The following is a 23273-nucleotide window of genomic DNA, read 5'->3' as shown; positions in this document are numbered from 1 at the left end:
ACCCAGAAACCAGGAACGGAGACCAGAGATACCATAACACGGTAAGCAGGTTCTAAAGGGAAGAATTAGCCAAGAGGAATCCTCTGAGGCTGAGATTTAGCCCCAGGGGCCCTTTACAGAGTGCCCACAGCCCTGTTCATGGTTAAGGAGGGAGTTACCTGAGGTGTCTTGAACATATTCATTTATTCAAGCAAAAAGTACTCATCAAAAACCTATTCTGTCCCAGGAAAAGTACTGGGTACTGAGTATAAGTGGGTGACCCAAACATCAGTGGCCCTGCCTTCATTAATATCCCATCTCATTGGGATTCAGAAAACAAATAAACAAGTTAATTTATTATTACCGATGATGATAAATGCTGAGAAAGGAACAAACTGGGTGCAGTGATAGAGTGTATCTGGGAGTAGTGATTTGACCTACACAGACATGTGATACATAGACATGTGATCAGGGGAGGCAAGATTTAAGATGCTATTGAAAGCCATAGGAAGAACCATGCCTACTAAATAATAGGGAAAGTGTGTCCCAGAAACTAACATGTGAAAAGGCTGTAAGAGCAGAAAGAACCAGAAGTTCTTCACTGCAAGTTATTTTTTTCCAAAGATGTTAAAAAAAAAATGTAACCTGTAGACAAGATTTTGGGAGAAGAGGAGAAGGCAGCCCAAAGGCAGGAAAAGTTGGCAGGCACAGTTTTGTGCTCCCAACTCTCCCAGCCAAGCAGAGGCCCTGCCTCCACATTTCCTCCTGCAGGGGTCAGAATTTGATTATTTCTCTGGAAAGAACTTGTGCCTAGGAAACTGAAAGGAGCCCAACATGGCTTCAACATAGAGAATGAGGGGTGTTTGAAAGAGATGTAGTTGTAGTTCAGTGAATACTGTGGCCACCACCATTAGTTTACTCCTGACTCTCCCTGGAGCTTCCCCAGTGTTTCTCTCTTACAGGGCTTGGGTGCTTGTGTCTTCATTCAGTTCTGTGAGCTGCCCTAGATCCTTCCAAAGACTTCTTTTTTTCCCTCCTGTTAAGCAGGCTAGGATTCTGTTGCTTACCATCCAAGAGCGCTAACTGATATAGACACTTCTCCATCCTTATATTCCTTTCTTGCTTGCCCGCTTAGCATCAGTCAACACATTTCTTACTTCTTGGAGGACTATGGTCTCTAGGCTGATGTGATCCCACATTCTCCTGGCTTTACTGCCATATCTCTGTTCTTCAGTATTTTTTTTGCTGTCTCTGCCTCATCTCCTTTACTGATCTTCTAAATGTCAGAGTTCCCCACACCCTAAGGCTGAATCCTCCTCTCTTTTCTCTTTTCAGTCATTCCCAATGGTTAAAAGCATGGACTCTGCAGCTAGAGTACATTGGTTCAAATTCCAGACTTGTTCATTCCTAGCTGTGTGACCCTGGGAAAGTCACTTAACCATTCTGTGCTTCAGTTTCTTTATTTAAAAAGTTTACTTCATAGGTCTGCTAAGAGAATGAAGGCAATTAATTACCTCTAAAGTACATTGAACAGAGCTTATTTCACCATATGTACTCAATGCATGTTAGTTTCACTATAATTTTTACTAATCATCCATTCTTATGACCTTGTATGCTGGTGACTCTTAAATTTATACCTTCAGCCCAAAATTCCCCTCTTAGCTCTGTAATCATATATCCAACCACAGTAACTTATAAAACTTTATGAGACTAAATCTGAACTTTTGACCCCTGACTCTTAACACCCCATTCCCACTCAGCATTTTTTCTCCCTGTTTTCTGTGTCTTAGCAAACGGCTTCCATATCTGTCCATTTGCTTAAGTCAGAAAGTTTGGAATCATCTGTACTGTTTCTCTTTCTCTACTGGTCACTTCCAATCCATCATCAAATTCTGTCATTTTTATTTCCAAAATACAGATCAAACTCTTTCACTCATTTACATCTCAAATACCACAATTTTTAATCCAAGTCACCATTATATTTTGGCTAGACTCCTGCAATATCTTCCGTACTGCTTTTCTCTTCTTCATCCTTCCTCCTTGACCAAACCCCTTATCTGCCAAAACACAGGTCATGTTACTCCCCTACTTAAACTATCAATGGCTTCTTACCACACTCTGAACAATCTAGCCTACAAGGCTCTGTGTGACTTGTTCCATGCCCCCCTGATGGCCTCATCTTATAAATCCCTCTCTCCTTCAACCTCAGTCATGTTAATCTCCCCTTTCTTGTCTAGGACGTTCATACTTGCTGTTTCTTCAACTGGGGATCGCTTTATCCTTGCTGGTTTCATGAGTGGTTCTCTCTTTAGGGATGACATAAAACACCTGGACTTAAGAAAGGCTTTCTGTATCAGTTAGAGCAGGGGTCCCCAACCCCGGGGCTGTGGACCAGTACTGGTGAGTGGCCTGTTAGGAACCGGAGGTGAGCGGTGGGTGAACGAGCTAAGCTTCATCTGTTGCCCCCCATCGCTCCCCATCGCTCCCCATTGCTGGCATTACCGCCTGAACCATCCCCCCCTCCCGCCCCCGGTCTGTGGAAAAATCGTCTTCCATGAAACCCTCCCTGGTGCCAAAAAGGTTGGGGACCACTGAGTTAGAGCCATTCAGAGAAACAGAACTGCGTTCACGTGAGAGAGAGAGAGAGAGAGGATTTTAAGGAATTAGTTCATGGGATTGTGGGACTGGCAAGTCTGAAATCTGTAGGGCAGGCTGGTAGGCTGGAAACTCTCTGTTACAGTCTTGAGGCAGAATTCAGATTTTGTTCCTAAAGCCTTCAATCGATTGGGTGATGTTAACCAGATTATCGAGGGTCATCTCCTTTACTTACACCTACAAGGTTAATCACACCTACAAAAATAGCTTTACAGCAACACCGGGACTGATGTTTGACTAAACAACCAGGAACCAAGGCCTAACTCAGTCAACAAGTAAAAATTAACCATCACACCTTCTAGGTCCCCTGTGTCCACATGAATCTCACTCACAGAATTCTGTCCTTTTCCTTCATTAAATATACCACAGTTTGCACTTAATTATTTTACCCTTTCTTATTAATTATACACTTTCTACACCAAACTCTAGTGTCTATGAGTTGAGGACAATGCTCTTTTATTCATAAATATATATCCAATATTATCAAAGTACTTGGTATATAGTGAGTATTCAGTAAAGGATTGGTGTTCCATATATGTTTGTGGGAAGTATTCACAACCAGCAGGAGCTTGAGATGTGAAGTTTTGACTCAATTGCCTAAAATTCTATGGGAGTTAGAATGTCATAAATTAGGCATAATTCATTAGAATGTGCATAGATAAGGAAATTACTGATTCTATCACATTTTCTTTTGACACATTTCTTTGTATTTCCCTCAAGTTAAATTATTCAACACAGATTTCAGAGGATTTATAGTCTAATACACTCAACTCAAATGCAGCATTGAAAGACAAAGTTTTGGCAACTTATTTTATTTTAATGAGGATCTGAACGCCTGCCAGGGTCACTGGAATAATTGTCAGTTAGGCTTATATTAATGAACACGTTGAAGTGGAATTGTAAAAAATGGAAAAGGATCTGACTTTATGGGGTAGGTTCACTGCCAGGAGCTTGCAGTGATGAATGTTGTCCCGGATTTATTGTTCGTTTTAGCCACAAAACGTCTAAAGCTGCACAGCAGGCTCTTTAGGGAGCATGTACTGAACCTGAAACATTATTTATTGGGCTCCCAGTGATGTATCTGTGTGAACCAGTTAGTGCTTCTAAAAAGAATACGAAGGAGCAATGCTGTTAAAGTTGATCCACACAGCATCTCACCACCACCCTGTGTTGGGTTCTGTGCTGTGAACACTTGGCTCCACGTACAACAAATTGTATTCACAGATCCTTAGAGGAAGCAGCTTTTGAACTTGCTATGTATGCATTTCTGATACAATGCTAAGGGAAGTAGCAAGGCTCGAAGCATTCAGAAGACAGAGACATTATTATTATTTTTAACAAATCTTGATCCCTCAAGGGATATGTGAGTTTGAGGTCAGTAGACACATTACTCCCAGACTAAAAAAATTTGCCTCAGGAGGATGAATTGAACTAACTTAAGAAATCTGTATGATTCTCTAGAAAAATTCAGTAGAAGGAAGTTTTATTGATTTTTGCCGAGTACTGGTTGGTCTGCTAATCCAGATTCTCCCTCTATCAACATACACTGCTGTCCAGCTAGAGACTACATTTCCTAGCTTCCCCTGGCAGCTTAGGTGACTAGTGAGCCCATGGGATGTAAATGAAAGTCATATATATATATATATATATATATATATATATATATATATATATATATATATATATTTAAAACCTTTGTGTTATCTCTAACTCTAATCTAGACAACCATGTGCCTCTGGTCTATGTCTCTTTCACCTCCCCTCAGGACATTAACATGAAAATGACCTAGTTTGCACAATGCACATGGGGCCAGTAGCCTAGCCAAGGGATGCAGGGCAATGCGCTAGAAGGAATCTGGATCCCTGAATGCCCTGATGGAGCAGAACTGCCCCATCAGCATGGACCAACCCAACTGTGACTTGAGAGAAAAATAAAATTTGATCTTACTTACAGCATTGTTGTGGGTAAATGGATAAAAATTTAGAAGATTTTAGTAGTGCTTCTAGGGAATGTTTGCTTTCTATGAAGGCTGTTTTTATGTAAGTTGTTTTTTAAAATTACCTGCATCTCTAGGTAGCATTTTATGTTTAAAACATCTCAACTTATGTTATCTCTATTGATTTTCACAAAATCTCAGTCAGGAAGTCATTAGGAGAAATACTAGGTCGGTTTCCCCAAGAATTCAAAAGACAAAGTAAAATGAAACAAAAATAAAGAGCACTATTTCCCAGTGTGTCCTTAGGGAAGGGTGTGGGCAAAGACATTTTAAGAAAAAGCTTCTAGACAGTAACATGATTCAGAGAAGCAGCACGATGACAGTGGTGCTAATGATAATAATGTTAATGGGAGTAATAATCATAATAGCTACATTTGGAGTGTTTTCATGAGACAGGTTCTGTGCTCTGTGCTTTACATCCATTATCTCTGCAAAACACCTGTGAGATGCTGCTTCTCCAGTTTTGCAGATGACATAAGTGAAGCCCATAGCGGTCAAGTATCTTGCCCAGTGGTAACCAGAACTGGAATCTAGTCACATTGACATTTTACTCCAGAATATGTGCAGTTTTGTGTAGGGATGAGTTACCATTTCAGGACTGAGACTGCTGTCCTTAGAAAGGTCTGCTTGCAAGGATGGCCAGGAGACTGGGAGGCTGTATGGTCATACAGGTGAGAGATGGCCTCTGTGTGTGAGGGGAAATGGCAGTGTAGAGGGAAAGGAAGGCATAGATATGAGAGATACAAAGAATGGCAAATTGACCAAGCTTCTAGAATAGTTAGATGCAGGAGATTCTAAGGGAAGAATCCAGGAAGACATCTGTGTTTCTAGGTGACTGGATGAGTGGAGGTAACATTTATTGAGAAAAGACAGGTTCAGGAGGTAAAGATGAGTTAAGTATCCTGCATACATATTTCACTTAATGAAAGTAAAAACAATTTTAAAAGTTAGGCATTATATGGATGATGCAGGGTGACTTTGATCTGTGATTAGGGTCTAGTACTTTAATCCCAAAATCAAATACTGAGTGGTACCATGAGCCAGACGCCTGGAATTGGGAGTGGAGAATATTGAGATGAATCATGCTCACAATTTGGTCTTCAGGAAGCTCATAGATCAAACAAAAATTAGGGTCTTCAGTGTACTTTTACTTCCTTTTTTTCTTGAGGTTTTCCTTTCTCTCTCTCTCTTTGTCTCTCCCTCTCTCTCTCTTTTTTTTTTTTTTGGTAGAGGGAGAGGGGGAGTGGTAGGTCTTGGTGAGGGGAAGGGTTGGTAAAGCCCTTCAAGGGTAAATTCCTCTTTGAAACAAGGATGGAGTAGAGGGCAGTGCTTAAGCTGCTTCCTTTCCTATGGGGATTCCCAAGCAAACAAAGAGGAGGCTGAGATTTGGAGTGTCAACCCACTAGATCGCAGTGTCCCAAAACAGGGAACTCCTGATCAACATAGGTATAATGGTTATTTGAAAGTAAAGTTAAATGCTCACGATTACTTGCTCATCGTCAACTAAAAATTATTTATCTGTAGGATATATGTCAAAAGAATCTGTACATGTATAACTGAATCACTTTGCTGTACACCTGAAACTAACACAACACTGTTAATCAACTATACTCTAATGTAAAATAAAAAGTTAACAAAACAAGACAAAATAACCAAAAAAAAAAAGAGAGAAACTCCCCCTGCCCCAGCCACACATGCATAAATACATGCCTGTAAAAAGTATCTAGGAGAATAAAGAAGAATATTAAGAGTAGTTACCTCCAGCAAGGTGGAATGGGGAGTTGACTGTATGTAGGACACTTACATATCTCAATTTACACCCCTAGTACGATTTCAAATGTTTCGCATGGCACTTAATTAGGTTAAGATAAAAAAGAAACAAATAAACCAAGAAGTGTCCAATTGCCACAGAATATATGTAATGTAAACTCATGCTTAAGGCAATATACTTAAAGATGACATCATGATCTTCCTTATGAATTTTAGTTACTTTTGTACTTAGAAGAATGAGAGGAAAAAGCTGAAGGGCTCTAATGTCTATTTTTCACACTCTAAATGGAAGGGATTATGCAAAACATTTCTCATCCTCTTCTCATCTACATCAGTATTAAAATTCTGAGTCTTCAAATGAAAATTTGATATCCTGAGAAGCTAAACTACTTGCTCAAGGTAAGAAATGGCAGTTGAAAGGTTCAAGCCCAGGAGAGCATGTGCACCACGCCAGCCCCTGGGATTCAGAAGGGCTGCCATGTTTATCTGCATAGACCTGTAGACAACCTTCTCCTCAGAAAGCCCTGCTTCTTGGAAGTCTGATAGAAAACTCTGCTAGGGCATAGGAACACTTTAACTCTGTTCTTCTACCTAGATTCTAGAGTACATGAGTAATACTTTGCACTTAAGGAAGACTTTTTTTGACTCTTTCAAGAGCAGAACAAAACCATTTATTACCAACCTCCCTTCATGATTGGAAAGGAAGATCTTAAACCCCAATTTGCTGACAGGGAAACAGAAGCTGCCAGGGATGAAGTGATTTACTGAAGGTCATACAGTCAGTCTACAAAAGCCTCAGGAATAACTCCGAGGGGGATAGCTTCAAGATGGCGGAGGAGTAAGACATGGAGATCACCTTCCTCCCCACAAATACATCAGAAATACATCTACATGTGGAACAACTCCTACAGAACACCTACTGAATGCTGGCAGAAGACCTCAGACCTCCCAAAAGGCAAAAAACTCCCCACGTACCTGGGTAGGGCAAAAGAAAACAGAAAAAACAGAGACAAAAGAATAGGAACAGGACCTAGACCAGTGGGAGGGTGCTGGTCTAGGAGGAGAGGTTTCCACACACCAGGAAGCCCCTTCACTGGTGGAGACTGTGGGTGGCGGAGGGGGGAAGCTTCGGAACCACGGAGGAGAGCGCAGCCACAGGGTTGCAGAGGACAAAGTGGAGAGATTCCTGCACAGAGGATCTGTGCCAAAAAGGCCTCACCAGCCTGAGAGGCTTGTCTGCTCCCTGCCAGGGAGGGTGGGAGCTGGGAGCTGAGGCTCCAGCTTCAGAGTTCAGATCCCAGGGAGAGGACTGGGGTTGGCTGTGTGAACAAAGCCTAAAGGGGGCTAGTGCACCACAGCTAGACAGATGGGAATGCGGGAAAAAGTCTGGACCTGCCTAAGAGGCAAGAGACCATTGTTTTGGGGTGCGAGAGGAGAGAGGATTCAGAGCACCGCCTAAACGAGCTCCAGAGACGGGCGCAAGCCGCGGCTATCAGCGTGGACACCAGAGACGGGCATGAGACGCTAAGACTGCTGCTGCCGCCCCCAAGAATACTGTGTGCAAGCACAGGTCACTATCCACAACTCCCCTCCCAGGAGCCTGCGCAGCCCACCACTGCCAGGGTCCTGTGATCCAGGGACAACTTCCCCAGGGAGAACACACGGTGCTCCTCAGGCTCTTGCAACGTCACACTGACCTCTGCTGCTGCAGGCTCACCCCACATACTGTGCCCTTCCCTCCACACCCCCACCCCGAGTGAGCCAGAGCCCCCTAATCAGCTGCTACTTTAACCCTGTCCTGTCTGGGCGGGGAACAGATGCCCTCAGGTGACCCACATGCAGAGGCGGGGCCAAATCCAAAGCTGAACCCCGGGAACTGTGCGAACAAAGAAGAGAAAGGGAAATTTCTCCCAGCAGCTTCCGGAGCAGAGGATTAAATTTCCACGATCAACTTCATGCACCCTGCATCTGTGGAATACCTGAATGGACAATGAATCATCCCAAAATTGAGGTGGTGGACTTGGGGATCAACTGTAGACATGGGGTTTGCTTTCTGCATCTAATTTGTTTCTGGTTTTATGTTTATCTTAGTTTAGTATTTAGAACTTATTATCATTGGTAGATTTGTTTATTGATTTGGTTGCTCTCTTCCTTTTTTTAAATATATATATATATATATATATATATATATATATTCTTTTCCTTTTTCTCCTTTTGTGAATGTGTATGTGTATGCTTCTTTGTGTGATTTTGTCTGTATAGCTTTGCTTTTACCATTTGTCCTAGGGTTCTGTCTGTCCTTTTTTTCTTTTTTTTAGTATAGCTTTTACCACTTGTTATTATACCTGGATTTGTTTTTTGGTTTGGTTGCTCTGTCTTTCTTTTTTTAAATTAATTTTTCATTTTTAATAATTTTTTTTATTTTTTATATTAATACATTTTTCTTTTCTTTTCTCTTCTCTTCTCTTCTTTTCTTTTCCTTTTCTTTCTTTTTTCTCCCTTTTCTTCTGAGCTGGGTGGCTGACAGAGTCTTGGTGCCCCAGCCTGGTGTCAGGCCTGAGACTCTGAGCTGGGAGACCTCAGGATATTGATCCACCAGAGACATCCCGGCCCCACGTAATATCAAACAGCAAAAGCTCTCTCAGAGATCTCCATCTCAATGCTAAGACCAAGCTCCACTCAATGACCAGCAAGCTACAGTTCTGGACATCCTAGGCCAAACAACTAGCAAGACAGGAACACAACCCCACCCATTAGCAGAGAGGCTGCCTAAAATCATAATAAGTTCACAGACACCCCAAAACACACCACCAGATGTGGACCTGCCCACCAGAAAGACAAGATCCAGCCTTATCCACCAGAACACAGGCACCAGTCCCCTCCACCAGGAAGCCTACACAACCCACTGAACCAACCTTACCCACTGGGGGCAGACACCAAAAACAACGGGAACTACGAACCTGCAGCCTGCAGAAAGGAGACCCCAAACACAGTAAGTTAAGCAAAATGAGAAGACAGAGAAATACGCAGCAGATGCAGGAGCAAGGTAAAAACCCACCAGACCAAACAAATGAAGAGGAAATAGGCAGTCTATCTGAAAAAGAATTCAGAATAATGATAGTAAAGATGATCCAAAATCTTGGAAATAGAATGGAGAAAATACAAGAAACGTTTAACAAGGACCTAGAAGAACTAAAGAGCAAAAAAAACAATGAAGAACTACACAATAAATAAAATTAAAAATTATCTAGAAGGAATCAATAGCAGACTAACTGAGGCAGAAGAACGAATAAGTGAACTGGAAGATAAAATAGTGGAAATAACTACTTCAGAGCAGAATAAAGAGAAAAGAGAGAAAAGAATTGAGGACAGTCTCAGAGACCTCTGGGACAACATTAAATGCACGAACATTTGAATTATAGGGGTCCCAGAAGAAGAAGAGAAAAAAAAGTGACTGAGAAAATATTTGAAGAGATTATACTTGAAAATTTCCCTAATATGGGAAAGGAAATACTCAATCAAGTCCAGGAAGCACAGAGAATCCCATACAGGATAAATCCAAGGGAAAAACATGCCAAGACACATATTAATCAAACTATCAAAAATTAAGTACAAAGAAAAAATATTAAAAGCAGCAAAGGAAAAGCAACAAATAATATACAAGGGAATCTCCATAAAGTTAACATCTGGTCTTTCAGCAGAAACTCTCCAAGCCAGAAGGGTGTGGCAGGACATATTTAAAGTGGTGAAAGAGAAAAACCTGCAACCAAGATTACTCTACCCAGCAAGGATCTCATTCAGATTCGACGGAGAAATTACAACCTTTGCAGACAAGCAAAAGCTAACAGAATTCAGCACCACAAAACCAGTTTTGCAACAAATCCTAAAAGAACTTCTCTAGGCAGGAAACACAAGTGAAGGAAAAGACCTACAATAACAAACCCAAAACAATTAAGAAAATGGGAAGAGGAACACACATATCAATAACTACCTTAATGTAAATGGATTAAATGCTCCAACCAAAAGACACAGACTGGTTGAATGGATACAAAAACAAGACCCGTATATATGCTGTCTACAAGACATCCATTTCAAACCTAAGGACACATACAGACTTTAAGTGAGGGGATGGAAAAAGATATTCCATGCAAATGGAAATCAAAAGAAAGCTGGAGTAGCAATTCTCATATCAGACAAAATAGACTTTAAAATAAAGACTATTACATGAGACAAAGAAGGACACCTCATAATGATCAAGGGATCAATCCAAGGAGAAGATATAACAATTGTAAATATTTAGGCACCCAACATAGGAGCACCTCAATACTTAACACAAATGCTAACAGGCATAAAAGGGGCCATCAATAGTAATACAATCATAATAGAGGACTTTAACACCCCACTTTCACCAAGGGACAGATCATTGAAAATAAAAATAAATAAGGAAACACAAGCTTTAAATATTACAATAAACAAGATGGACTTAATTGATATTTATAGGACATTCCATCCACAAAGAACAGAATACACTTTCTTCTCAAGTGCTCATGGAACATTCTCCAGGATAGATCATATCTTGGGTCACAAATCAAGCCTTGGTAAATTTAAAAGAATTGAAGTCATATATCAAGTAACTTTTCCAACCACAGTGCTAGGAGACTAGATATCAGTTACAGGAAAAAATCTGTACAAAATGCAAACACATTGAGGTTAAATAATACACTACTAAATAACCAAGAGATCACTGAAGAAATCAAAGAGGAAATCAAAAAATACCTAGAAACAAATGACAACTAAAACAGGGTGATGCAAAAACTATGGGATGAAGCAAAAGCAGTTCTAGGAGGGAAGTTTACAGCAATAGAATCCTACCTCAAGAAACAAGAAAAATCTCAAATAAATAACCTAACCTCATACCTAAAGCAATTAGAGAAAGAAGAAACAAACCCCCCCCCAAAGTTAGCAGAAGGAAAGAAATCATAAAGATCAGATCAGAAATAATTGAAAAAGGAATGAAGGAAATGATAGCAAAGATCAATAAAACCAAAAGCTGGTTCTTTGAGAAGGTAAACAAAGTTGATAAACCACTAGCCAGACTCATCAAGAAAAAAAGGGAGAGACTCAAATCAATAGAATTAGAAATGAAAAAGAAGTAACAACTGACACTGAAGAAATATAAAGGATAATGAGAGATTACTATAAGCAACTATATGCCAATAAAATGGACAGCCTGGAAGAAATGGACAAATTCTTAGAAAAGCACAACCTACCGAGACTGAACCAGGAAGAAACAGAAAATATAAACAGACCAATCACAAGCACTGAAATTGAGACTGTGATTAAAAATCTTCCAACAAACAAAAGCCCAGGACCAGATGGCTTCACAGGAGAATTCTATCAAACATTTAGAGAAGATTTAACACCTATCCTTATCAAACTCTTCCAAAATATAGCAGAGGGAGAAACACTCTCAAACTCATTCTATGAGGCCACCATCACCCCGATACCAAAACCAAACAAAGATATCACAAAGAAAGAAAACGACAGGCCAATATCACCGATGAACATAGATCCAAAAATTCTCAACAAAATACAAAATACAGCAAATAGATTCCAACAACACATTAAAAGGATCATACACCATGATCAAGTGGGGTTTATCCCTGGAATGCAAGGATTCTTCAATATATGCAAATCACTTAAAGTGATAAAACATATTAACAAATTGAAGGAGAAAAACCATATGATAATCTCAATAGATGCAGAGAAAGCTTTTGACAAAATTCAACACCCATTTATGAAAAAAACTTCAGAAAGTAGGCATAGAAGGAACTTAACTCAACATAATAAAGGTCATATATGACAAACCCACAGTCAACATCGTTCTCAATGGTGAAAAACTGAAACCATTTCCCCTAAGATCAGGAACAAGACAAGGTTGCCCATTCTCACCAATATTATTCAACATAGTTTTGGAAGCTTTAGCCACAGCAATCAGAGAAGAAAAAGAAATAAAAGGAATCCAAATCGGAAAAGAAGAAGTAAAACTGTCACTGTTTGCAGATGAGATGATAGTATACATAGAGAATCCTAAAAATGCCACCAGAAAACTACTAGAGCTAATCAATGAATTTGGTAAAGTAGCAGGATACAACATTAATGCACAGAAATCTCTTGCATTCCTATACACTAATGATGAAAAATCTGAAAGAGAAATTAAGGAAACACTCCCATTTACCGTTGCAACAAAAAGAATAAAATACCTAGGAATAAACCTACCTAAGGAGAAAAAAGACCTGTATACAGAAAACTATAAGACACTGATGAAAGAAATTAAAGATGATACAAACAGATGGAGAGATATACCATGTTCTTGGATTGGAAGAATCAATGTTGTGAAAATGACTATACTACCCCAAGCTTTCTACAGATTCAATGCAATCCCTATCAAACTACCACTGGCATTTTTCACAGAACTGGAAGAAAAGATTTCACAATTTGTATGGAAACACAAAAGACCTGAATAGCCAAAGCAATCTTGAGAAAGAACAATGGAGCTAGAGGAATCTGGCTCCCTGACTTCAGACTATACTATGAAGCTACAGCAATCAAGACAGTATGGTACTGGCACAAAAACAGAAATATAGATCAATAGAACAGGATAGAAAGCCCAGAGATAAACCCACACACATATGGTCACCTTATCTTTGATAAAGGAGGCGAGAATATACAATGGAGAAAAGACAGCCTTTTCAATAAGTGGTGCTGGGAAAACCAGACATCTACATGTAAAAGAATGAAATTAGAACACTTCTTAACACCATACACAGAAATAAACTCAAAATGGATGAAATACCTAAATGTAAGGCCAGACACTATAAAACTATTAGAGGAAAACATAGGCAGAACACTCTACGACATAAATCACAGCAAGATCCTTTTTGACCCACCTCCTAGAGAAATGAAAATAAAAACAAAAATAAAAAAATGGGACCTAATGAAACTTAAAAGCTTTTACATAGCAAAGGAAACCACAAAAAGACAAAAAGACAACCCTCAGAATGGGAGAAGATACTTGCAAACAAAGCAACTGACAAAGGATTAATCTCCAAAATTTACAAGCAGCTCATGCAGCTCAATATCAAAAAAACAAACAACCCAACCCCAAAACGGGCAGAACACCTAAATAGACATTTCTCCAAAGAAGATATACAGATTGGCAACAAATACATGAAAGGATGCTCAACATCACTCATCATTAGAGAAATGAAAATCACAACTACAATGAGGTATCACCTCACAATGGTCAGAATGGCCATCATCAAAAAATCTACAAACAATAAATGCTGGAGAGGATATGGAGAAAAGGGAACCCTCCTGCACTGTTGGTGGGAATGTAATTTGATACAGCCACTATGGAGAACAGTATAGAGGTTCCTTAAAAAGCTAAAACTAGAACTACCATATGAGCCAGCAATCCCACTACTGGGCATATACCCTGAGAAAACCATAATTCAAAAAGAGTCATGTACCACAATATTCATTGCAGCTCTATTTACAATAGCCAGGACATGGAAGCAACCTAAGTGTCCATCGACAGATGAAAGGATAAAGAAGATGTGGCACATATATACAATGGAATATTACTCAGCCATAAAAAGAAACAAAATTGAGTTATTTGTAGTTATTGAGGTGGATGGACCTAGAGTCTGTCTTACAGAGTGAAGTAAGTCAGAAAGAGAAAAACAAATACTGTACACTAACCCATATATATGGAATCTAAAAAATAAATGGTTCTGAAGAACCTAGGGGCAGGACAGGAATAAAGACGCAGACATAGAAAATGGACTTGGGGACACGGGGAGGGGGAAGGGTAAGCTGGGACGAAGCTTACCCACGCTGGGTAAGCATGGACACACATATACCCATGCTGGGTAAGCATGGACACACATATACACTACCAAATATAAAATAAATAGCTAGTGGGAAACAGCCACATAACACAGGGAGATTAGCTTGGTGCTTTGTGTCCACCTAGAGGTGTCGGATAGGGAGGGTGGGAGGGAGACGCAAGAGGGAGGGGATATGGGGATATATGTATAGGTATAGCTGATTCACTTTATTATAAAGCAGAAACTAACACACCATTGTAAAGCAATTATACTCTATTAAAGTTGTTAAAAAGAAAAAAGAATAACTCTGAGGGCTCATGACGAAAGAGAAATTGCCTCATACTATGAGCAGCTTATTTCTCTATCCTAACCACCTATCCCACTCTTTCCCATGCATGTGCCTAACTCCCCCCTCTCCCCTCCACCGTAAGTGGGATTTAGAGCTTTTTATGTACATGTACTTTGTCAAAAATGTAGATCCCTGTAATTTCATCCTCAATTTCCTTCATGTATTTTTAAAGTGCAGACGTTCTCAAACCCTTTGAGTTGGGTGGAAAAGCCCCATCAAAGAACTCTCCCCTTTTACTGGTTCCTTTGCCCATAACATCAAATCTCTTGTAGAAACTGGGGGGAAGGTTGGTGTCACTTTTGGTAAAATCCCTCAGGAGAAGTCTGGTTTGCAGGCACAAAACTGAGGGGGGTATTAACTGTGCTTGAAATGTGACTTCAGACCAAATTTAGCAGCTTTACTCCATAAGGGTTCCTGCCTCCTCACAAAGACCACTGTGATGGACACCATGTAAATGTGACTCCCCATAAATCATGCCCTTTTTAATCCCCTTGCCTTGAGTGCTGGGATGTACAAGAGTGATGGGAGGAGATGTTAGTTCCACGATTATGTTACATTATATGACTCTGCTTTAGCTGAGTAGAGAGAATCTCTCTTGCTGGCTTTGAAGAAGGGAGCTTCCGTGCTATGAAAGAGTCTGTGAGAGCGCCATTGGCAAAGGACTACAGGAGGCCTCTAGGAGATGAGTGGCTCCAGGTTGACAGCTAGCACAAGAGTGGGGACCTCAGAAGTACAACCACAAGGAAATGAACTCTGCCAACAACCCCATGAGCTTAGAAGAGGACTCCTAAACCCAAAGAGAAATGCAGCCTTACCAACACCTGGATGGTATCCTTATGAGACCCCAAGCAGAGGAACCAGGTAAGTCATTTCTGAACTCCCAACCTTGAAGACTGTGAGATAATGAATGTGCATTTCATTAAGTCACTAAATATGTGGTAATTTGTAACACACAATAGAAAACTAATACAAACATCTTGCATTTTGAGGTAAAAAGAATATTAACACTTAACATTTTTAGGGAAGAATGACATTAACAATTATTAAAGTGATACTTTAAAGATGTATTTGAATGTAAAGGATATTTTGACCTATTACAATTCAAAATAGTGATAGAAAAGGAAGCAGGGAAAGATTTGAGACAGGAAGCAGCCAGGTGTCCAAAACATATTAGGTCTACCTAGCTGCAACCATCTTTCATCCTGTGCCTTAAAAAATGGGAAGAATATGCTGTAAATTATTTATTAATGAGAGGAAATGTCAAAGAGACATATCCTTATGAAAACTTAATGCCCAGCAGACCATTCATTATCACCTAGTGTTGACTGAAGTTATGCTTGATTTTGAAAGAGAACAGCAAAGCAAGTTTATGAGTCATGTATATAGATACTTGTATGACCTTCTAGGTCAGTCTTTTTCAAATGTGACCTTCTATTAGCAGTTTATTAAAATGGGATTTTTTTGTTTAAACTAAGAAGTTTAAAAAAAAGATTATTAAGCATCACCCCAGATTTAACTAAATCAGAGTCATCAGAGTCATCATCTGCACACACATCCCACCCCACCCACCAAGGGTTTCATAAGGCTCCAACGTAGCCAGTTTAACCACTGATATTTGACATTAGAGGGCTCATCACAAGTAGGTCAATTCTGTTTGTGATAGAAGCACCTTTATGGCTATGATCTTATACATCTAGTTCAAGGGTTCTCAATCTTGGCCACACATTTTAATTACCTGGAAAGCTTTATAAATCCTGATGCTCAAGCTTCTTCTAGTAATCAAATTGACAAAAATTAAAGACAAAGAAAAATTATTAAAAGCAACAAGGGAAAAACAACAAATAACGTACAAGGGAACTCCCATAAGGTTAACAGCTGATTTCTTAGCAGAAACTTTACAAGCCAGAAGGAAGTGGCATGAAATATTTAAAGTGATGAAAAGGAAGAACCTACAACCAAGATTACTCTACCCAGCAAGGATCACATTCAGATTCGATGGAGAAATCAAAAGCTTTACAGACAAGCAAAAGCTAAGAGAATGCAGCACCACCAAACCAGCTCTACTTCAAATGCTAAAGGAACTTCTCTAAGTAGGAAACACAAGAGAAGAAAAAGACCTACAAAAACAAACCCTAAATAATTAAGAAAATGGTAATAGGAACATACATATCAATAATTACCTTAAATATGAATGGATTAAATGCTCCAACCAAAAGACATAGGCTCGCTGAATGGGTACAAAAACAAGACCCGTACATATCTGTCTAAAAGAGACCCACTTCAGACCTAGGGACACATACAGACTGAAAGTGAGGGGATGGAAAAAGATATTCCATGCAAATGGAAATCAAAAGAAAGCTGGAGTAGCAATACTCATATCAGATAAAATAGACTTTAAAATAAAGAATGTTACAAGAGACAAGGAAGGACACTACATAATGATCAAGGGCTCAATCCAAGAAGAAGATATAACAATTCTAAATATATATGCACCCAACATAGGAGCACCTCAATACTTAAGGCAAATGCTAACAGCTATAAAACAGGAAATCAACAGTAACACAATAATAGTGGGGGACTTTAACACCTCACTTACACCAATGGACAGATCATACAAAATGAAAATAAATAAGGAAACACAAGCTTTAAATGACACAACAGACCAGATAGATTTAATCGAAATTTATAGGACATTCCATCCAAAAACAACAGAATACACTTTCTTCTCAGGTGCTCATGGCACATTCTCCAGGACAGATCATATCTTGGGTCACAAATCAAGCCTTGGTAAATTTAAGAAAATTTAAATCATATCAAGCATCTTTTCCAACCACAATGCTGTGAGATTAGAAATAAATTACAGGGGAAAAAAACGTAAAAAATACAAACACATGGAGGCTAAACAGTACATTACTAAATAACCAAGAGACCACTGAAGAAATCAAAGAGGAAACCAAAAAATACCTAGAGACAAATGACAATGAAAACACAACAATCCAAAACCTATGGAATGCGGCAAAAGCACTCCTAAGAGGGAAGTTTATAGCAATACAATCCTACCTCAAGAAAAAAGAAAAATCTCAAATAAACAATCTAAACTTACACTTAAAGGAACTAAAGAAAGAAGAACAAACAAAACCCAAAGTTAGTAGAAGGAAAGAAATCATAAAGATCAGAGCAGAAATAAATGAAATAGAAACAAAGAAAACAGCAGCAAAGATCAATAAAACTAACAGCTGGTTCTTTGAGAAGATAAACAAAATTGATAAACCATTACCCAGACTCATCAAGAAAAAGAGGGAGAGGACTCAAATCAATAAAATTAGAAATGAAAAAGGAGAAGTTACAATGGACACCGCAGAAAGACAAGGCATCATAAGAGACTACTACAAGCAACTCTAAGCCAATAAAATGGACAACCTGGAAGAAATGGACAAATTCTTAGAAAGGTATAACCTTCCAAGACTGAACCAGGAAGATATATAATATATGAACAGACCAATAACAAGTAATGGATTTGAAACTGTGATTTAAAATCTTCCAACAAACAAAAGTCCAGGACCAGATGGCTTCACAGGTGAATTCTATCAAACATTTAGAGAAGAGCTAACACCTATCCTTCTCAAATGCTTCCAAAAGATTGCAGAGGGAGGAGTACTGCCAAGGTCATTCTGTGAGGCCACCATCACCCTGATACCAAAACCAGACAAAGATACTACAAAAAAAGAAAATTAGAGACCAATATCACTGATGAATATAGATGCAAAAATCCTCAACAAAACAATAGCAAACAGAATACAACAACACATCAAAAAGAGCATACACCATGGTCAAGTGGGATTTATCCCAGGGATGCAAGGATTCTTCAATATCCGCAAATCAATCAATGTGATACACCATATTAACAAATTGAAGAATAAAAACCATATGATCATCTCAATAGATAATCTCAATAGCTTTTGATAAAATTCAACACCCATTTATGATAAAAACTCTCCAGAAAGTGGGCATAGAGGGAACCTACCTCAACATAATAAAGACCATATATGACAAACCCACAGCAAACATCATTCTCAATGGTGAAAAACTGAAAGCATTTCCTCTAAGATCAGGAATAAGACAAGGATGTCTTCTCTCACCACTATTATTCAACATAGTTTTGGAAGTCCTAGCCATGGCAATCAGAGAAGAAAAAAAAATACAAATTGGAAAAGAAGATGTAAAACTGTAACTCTCTGTAGATAACATGATACTATACATAGAGAATCCTAAAGATGCCCCTGGAAAAGTACTAGAGCTAATCAATGAATCTTGTAATGTTGCAGGATACAAAATTAATGCACAGAAATCTCTTTCATTCCTATACACTAACAGTGAAAGATCAGAAAGAGAAATTAAGGAAACAATCCCATTCACCATTGCAACAAAAAGAATAAAATGCCTAGGAATAAACCTACCTAAGGAGATAAAAGACCCGTGCTCAGAAAACTATACGACACTGATGAAAGAAATCAAAGGTGACACAAACAATTGGAGAGATATACCATGTTCTTGGATTGGAAGAATCAATATTATGAAAATGACTATACTACCCAAAGCAATGTACAGATTCAATGCAATCCCTATGAAATTACCAATGGCATTTTTTTACACAACTACAAGAAAGAATCTTAAAATTTGTATGAAGATACAAAAGACCCCGAATAGCCAAAGCAATCTTGAGGGAAAAAAACAGAGCTGGAGGAATCAGACTCACTGACTTCAGACTATTCTACAGAGCTACAGTAATCAACACAATATGGTACTGGCACAAAAACAGAAATATAGATCAATGGAACAGGATAGAAAGCCCAGAGATAAACCCATGCACCTATGGTCATCTAATCTATGACAAAGGAGGCAAGGATATACAATGGAGAAAAGACAGTCTCTTCAATAAGTGGTGCTGGGAAAACTGGACAGCTACATGTAAAATAATGAATTTAGAACACTCCCTAACACCATACACAAAAATAAACTCAAAATGGAAGACTTAAATGTAAGACTGGACACTATAAAACTCTTAGAGGAAAACATAGGAAGAACACTCTTTGACATAAATCACAGCAAGATCTTTTTTGACCCACCTCCTAGAGTAATGGAAATAAAAACAAAAATAAACAAATGGGACCTAATGAAACTTAAAAGCTTTTGCACAGCAAAGGGAACTATAAACAGGATGAAAAGACAACCCTCAGAATGGGAGAAAATATTTCCAAATGAATCAACGGACAAAGGATTAATTTCCAAAATATATAAACAGTTCATGCAGCTCAATATTAAAAAAACAAACAAACCAATCCAAAAATGGGCAGAAGACATTTCTCCAAAGAAGACACACAGATGGCCAAGAAGCACATGAAAAGCTGCTCAACATCACTAATTATTAGAGAAATGCAAATCAAATCAAATCAGTGAGGTATCACCTCACAGCCATTAGAATGTGCATCATCAGAAAATCTACAAACCACAAATGCTGGAGAGGGTGTGGAGAAAAGGGAACTCTCTTGCACTGTTGGTGGGAATGTAAATTGATACAGTCACTATGGAGAACAGTATGGAGGTTCCTTAAAAAACTAAAAATAGAATTACCATATGACCCAACAATCTCACTACTGGGCATATACCCAGAGAAAGCCATAATTCAAAAAAACACATGCACCCCAATGTTCATTGCAGCACTATTTACAATAGCCAGATCATGGAACCAACCCAAATGCCCATGGACAGACGAATGGATAAAGAAGATGTGGTACATATATGCAATGGAATATTACTCAGCCATAAAAAGGAACAAAATTGGGTCATTTGTAGAGACATGGATGGACCTAGAGACTGTCATATAGAGCAAAGTGAGTCAGAAAGAGAAAAACAAATAGCGTATATTAACGCATATATATGGAATCTAGAAAAATGGTACAGATGAACCAGTTTGCAAGGCAGAAATAGAGACACAAATGTAGAGAACAAACATATGGACACCAAGGGGGGAAAGCTGGGGGTGGTGGTGCTATGAATTGGGAGATTGGGATTGACATGTACGAACTAATATGTATAAAATGGATGACTAATAAGAACCTGCTGTTTAAAAAAGTAAATAAATAAAATAAAAACTTTTAAACAATGGTGAGTTTTAAAAGGTTTCATTAAAAATGAATATCTTGATTGTTTTCATGGAAATGATGTTTTGATCTTAAGGACTTGAGATAATTGTTGTTCAGGAAACCAAGGGTAGTTGATTTGCTTTCTCTGATGCTAAGATCCTTCAGATTGCTGCCATCCTGTAAAATAAAAGTGCTGCTGCCCTGCTTTAGGGCCTCTCTTGCTGTATTTTAGGGCATATTTATTAGAGCTGTACACTGACTACAGGAAAAGAAATAAAAATTAAAGGGCCACTCGTTTTCTTTATCAGAGATATTGATTAATACGTTCTGAGCAAACTATGAAGTTCTTTCATTTAAAGAATTATATAAAGTATACTTTGGGTACATTCAGGTCTGATGGAAATTTATCTCATGGGACGGGGTAGGGGGACAGAAGGACAATGAAGAGAGATGAGAAAAATTAAAGATAGGAAGGAAGGGGAAGAGGCAAAAAAAAAGGAGACAAGAATTGATGCAGAGAAGAGACAAGGGAGGTAAAAGAGGAGGGAGAGAATGGAGGAATGAAGAAACAGAGAAGGGATCAGGAGGATAGGAAAGGGGGAGAGAAAAGAGGTCGGGAAAAGAGAGGGAAGTGGGACACATGCACCCCAATGTTCATCGCAGCACTATTTACAATAGCCAGGTCATGGAAGCAACCTAAATGCCCATCGACAGACGAATGGATAAAGAAGATGTGATACATATATACAATGGAATATTACTCAGCCATAAAAAGGAACGAAATTGGGTCATTTGTTGAGACATGGATGGATCTAGAGACTGTCATACAGAGTGAAGTAAATCAGAAAGAGAAAAACAAATATCGTATATTAACGCATATATGTGGAACCTAGAAAAATGGTACAGATGAACCGGTTTTCAGGGCAGAAATTGAGACACAGATGTAGAGAACAAATGTATGGACACCAAGGGGGGAAAGCGGCGGAGGGTGGGGGTGGTTGTGTGATGAACTGGGAGATTGGGATTGACATGCATACACTGATGTGTATAAAATTGATGACTAATAAGAACCTGCTGTATAAAAAAAAAAAAAAGAGAGAGAGAGGGAAGTGGAGCAAAGGAAGAAAAGAGGACAAGCAGGCAAAGAAAAAAATCAAACAAAGCAATGAATGCAGACTTCAGAGCCTGGGCAATTTTTCATGAAGTACCACTTGTAGAAGAGAGGCTGTGAAGATGCTGGCTCTGAAGGTTAATGATGGCAGTAATCATGATTCCAATTTGCAACAAATGGCATGAAAGGCAGCCAGACCCCAAACTGGGAGACCTACAGTGAAGGCAGTGGAGTGATAACGTAGCAGCAGTGCAGGGACGCTGAGAGGCTGGTTAAGTTCTTTATTAGGCAACCATTCTGTATCTGATGCATAATCCATTGTTATAAAGAAAAAAATTTATCACAAGATCTCTGAATTAGAGCAAAGGAGTTTGGATGTTCACAGGAATGCCTTTGAAATTCTATTCTACGATGAGCCTTCTCTTAGCATTTACTTTCAGCCAAGACTTGGTCTTTTTCACCTCTTCTCCCTCCCCATCCTCACTGTTCAGTGGTTTGCTGCTGTCAGTGGTCAGTGCTGTTTCATTGTAAGTGCTTCCTCTCTCTGTTGCAGCCTAGGCATGACTAAGAATTCTTGAGCCTAATTTTCAAAGTCCCTTTGTCTTTAGGTCTGTTTATTTGTATGTGTCATCCTGATAGATTACACATCTTGATGTGTAATATGAGTCCTACCTGTGTGGGGTAAGCACCCACCTCCATTATATCACCTTTCTCCCCACCCATTCCACCCCCATAAATGCGTGGGTGTCAGAAGAGGACCAGGTTTCAGAGGAGCAATGGAAGGAAACATTTAGGTAGCCCAGGCAAGGGGGGCAGTGAGGAGCAGAAATGGGGTAGAGAGAGACCCCATGGAGTCAGAGAGGTGGCGGAAGTTTGTGTGCAATATGCATGTTGGGACCTTATAAAAATATTCTGAAAAGGCAACTAGCATTACAAATTCTATAAGTAAATTTTTGTGTGGATACCATAGAAGAGGCAGAGTTTATCATCTGCATGAGGTTGGACAGAGATAGCATTGAGGTGGACACATTTGAAGAGGATGGAATTAGCAGAAATCTTCGGACTCTATAGATTCCTACAGACCATGGAATGGGGGCTGTTAGGGGCTGGATTTGAGGAGGAATCGAAGCAATTCACTAGGATCTCGAGGGACACCTGTAGCATATGTAACTACGGTTTATATATGTGTAAGAACGTAACACATCTTGGGCTGTGTATGCCACTTAATATACGACCATTTAATACTCTTAAGGATGAATTACTTTCAAATAAATTCATGAGGGCGAGTGTTCTCTGCCTATTCAGACCATTAGCTCCTTGAGGACAGAAGCATATCTCCTCTGGCTTTCGAATACCCTGCGGTAACTAGCTTAATCCT

The 23273-nt window shown here is 39.1% G+C and overlaps 1 protein-coding gene across 2 annotated transcripts in view; it reads right to left on the bottom strand.

Annotated features, from left to right (window-relative positions):
* KCNIP4 (potassium voltage-gated channel interacting protein 4) overlaps positions 1-23273 on the bottom strand; it is a 542247-nt gene that overhangs the window by 85409 nt on the left and 433565 nt on the right. The gene's annotated exons all lie outside the window — the stretch shown is intronic.

The sequence above is a fragment of the Balaenoptera ricei genome, chromosome 5, assembly GCF_028023285.1.
Source record: "Balaenoptera ricei isolate mBalRic1 chromosome 5, mBalRic1.hap2, whole genome shotgun sequence".
Classification (NCBI taxonomy): Eukaryota; Metazoa; Chordata; class Mammalia; order Artiodactyla; family Balaenopteridae; genus Balaenoptera; species Balaenoptera ricei.
The sequence above is the reverse complement of the archived record's forward strand: the minus strand, read 5'-3'. Positions and strand labels throughout refer to the sequence as shown.